The sequence below is a fragment of the Lissotriton vulgaris genome, chromosome 1_1, assembly GCF_964263255.1.
Source record: "Lissotriton vulgaris chromosome 1_1, aLisVul1.2, whole genome shotgun sequence".
Classification (NCBI taxonomy): Eukaryota; Metazoa; Chordata; class Amphibia; order Caudata; family Salamandridae; genus Lissotriton; species Lissotriton vulgaris.
The window spans coordinates 1,989,651,358-1,989,653,857 of NC_141685.1; positions in this window are offsets into that span (position 1 = coordinate 1,989,651,358).

The window sequence follows — 2,500 nt, forward strand, 5'->3', positions numbered from 1 at the left end:
CGGCTGCGGGGCTCCGGGGCTCCAGGGCTCCGGGGCTCCAGGGCTCCAGGGCTCCAGGGCTCCAGGGCTCCAGGGCTCCAGGGCTCCAGGGCTCCAGGGCTCCGGGGCTCCGGGGCTTCGGGGCTGCAGGGCTGCAGGGATCCGGGGCTCCGGGGCTGCTGGGCTCCAGGGCTGCTGGGCAGCAGGGCTCCGGGTTTGCAGGGCACATGAGCCATGTAGCCCGTCCCGGGCTCTTCCCAACGCCGCGGGCCGGAGGAGGGAGCCACAAACGCCTGGGAGGTTTTGCCCGGGGCACATCCCATCCGGTCCCGGGGAAGGTTTCTGGGCACACTCTTGCCCCTAGTAATCCGGAGGAAAATTACCCTCCTTTCTTGTAATCCGTGCACGCGAGGTGACAGAGGGGACCCAGGGCGCAAACGTGCCCGACCTCCTGGAGCCCTTGCTGGGGTCCGGGAGGCGAATGGCACCTCATCGGGACTTCCAGGGAAGTGCGGCCATCTAGTCGCCGCCATAGGAAAGCATTGCGGGCGACCAGATGGCCGAGGCGAGAGGGGCGACCAGATGGCCGGGACCGAAATGACGCCCAATCTGCCTGCCCCGGGCCTGTAGGGCTCAGGAGCTGCAGGGCTCTGGGGCTCCGGGGCCTCGGGGCCTCGGGGCCTCGGGGCCTCGGGGCCTCGGGGCTCCGGGCCTCCGGGCCTCAGGGGCTCTGGGGCTGCAGGGGCTCGGGGACTGCAGGGCTCCACGGCTCGGGGTCTGCAGGGCTCCGGGGCTCCGGGGCTCCAGGGCTCCGGGGCTGCTGGGCTTCAGGCCTCAGGGGCTCCAGGGCTCCAGGGCAGCAGGGCTCCGGGGCTCCAGGGCCCGGGACCCATGGAGCCCGTCCCGGGTACTTTGCCCCTCTGTGGCCCGGGGAAGGGAGCCCCGGATGCCTGGGAGGTGTTACCCAGGCATAGCCCATCCGGTCCCCCTGGCAGAGAACCACCAGCCATGGAGGGGTGTCCGGGCGTACCCTGCCCCTAGTAATCCGGAGGAAAATTACCCCCATTTCTTGTAATCCGTGCACGCGAGGTGACAGAGGGGACCCAGGGCGCAAACGTGCCCGACCTCCTGGAGCCCTTGCTAGGGTCCGGGAGGCGAATGGCACCTCATCGGGACTTCCAGGGAAGTCCGGCCATCTAGTCACCCCCATAGGAAAGCATTGCGGGCGACCAGATGGCCGAAGCGAGAGGGGCGACCAGATGGCCGGGACCGAAATGACGCCCAATCTGCCTGCCCCGGGCCTGTAGGGCTCAGGAGCTGCAGGGCTCTGGGGCTCCGGGGCCTCGGGGCTCCGGGCCTCCGGGCCTCAGGGGCTCTGGGGCTGCAGGGGCTCGGGGACTGCAGGGCTCCACGGCTCGGGGTCTGCAGGGCTCCGGGGCTCCGGGGCTCCGGGGCTCCAGGGCTCCGGGGCTGCTGGGCTTCAGGCCTCAAGGGCTCCAGGGCAGCAGGGCTCCGGGGCTCCAGTGCCCGAGACCCATGGAGCCCGTCCCGGGTACTTTGCCCCTCTGTGGACCGGGGAAGGGAGCCCCGGATGCCTGGGAGGTGTTACCCAGGCATAGCCCATCTGGTCCCCCTGGCAGAGAACCACCAGCCCTGGAGGGGTGTCCGGGCGTACCCTGCCCCTAGTAATCCGGAGGAAAATTACCCCCATTTCTTGTAATCCGTGCACGCGAGGTGACAGAGGGGACCCAGGGCGCAAACGTGCCCGACCTCCTGGAGCCCTTGCTAGGGTCCGGGAGGCGAATGGCACCTCATCGGGACTTCCAGGGAAGTCCGGCCATCTAGTCACCCCCATAGGAAAGCATTGCGGGCGACCAGATGGCCGAGGCGAGAGGGGCGACCAGATGGCCGGGACCGAAATGACGCCCAATCTGCCTGCCCCGGGCCTGTAGGGCTCAGGAGCTGCAGGGCTCTGGGGCTCCGGGGCCTCGGGGCCTCGGGGCTCCGGGCCCCCGGGCCTCAGGGGCTCTGGGGCTCTGGGGCTGCAGGGGCTCGGGGACTGCAGGGCTCCACGGCTCGGGGGCTGCAGGGCTCCGGGGCTCCGGGGCTCCGGGGCTCCAGGGCTCCGGGGCTCCGGGGCTCCAGGGCTCCAGGGCTCCGGGGCTGCTGGGCTTCAGGGCTCGGGGGCTCCAGGGCAGCAGGGCTCCGGGGCTCCAGGGCCCGGGACCCATGGAGCCCGTCCCGGGTACTTTGCCCCTCTGTGGCCCGGAGAAGGGAGCCCCGGATGCCTGGGAGGTGTTACCCAGGCATAGCCCATCTGGTCCCCCTGGCAGAGAACCACCAGCCTTGGAGGGGTGTCCGGGCGTACCCTGCCCCTAGTAATCCGGAGGAAAATTACCCCCATTTCTTGTAATCCGTGCACTCGAGGTGACAGAGGGGACCCAGGGCGCAAACGTGCCCGACCTCCTGGAGCCCTCTCTGGGATCCGGGAGGCGAATGGCACCTCATCGGGACTTCCAGG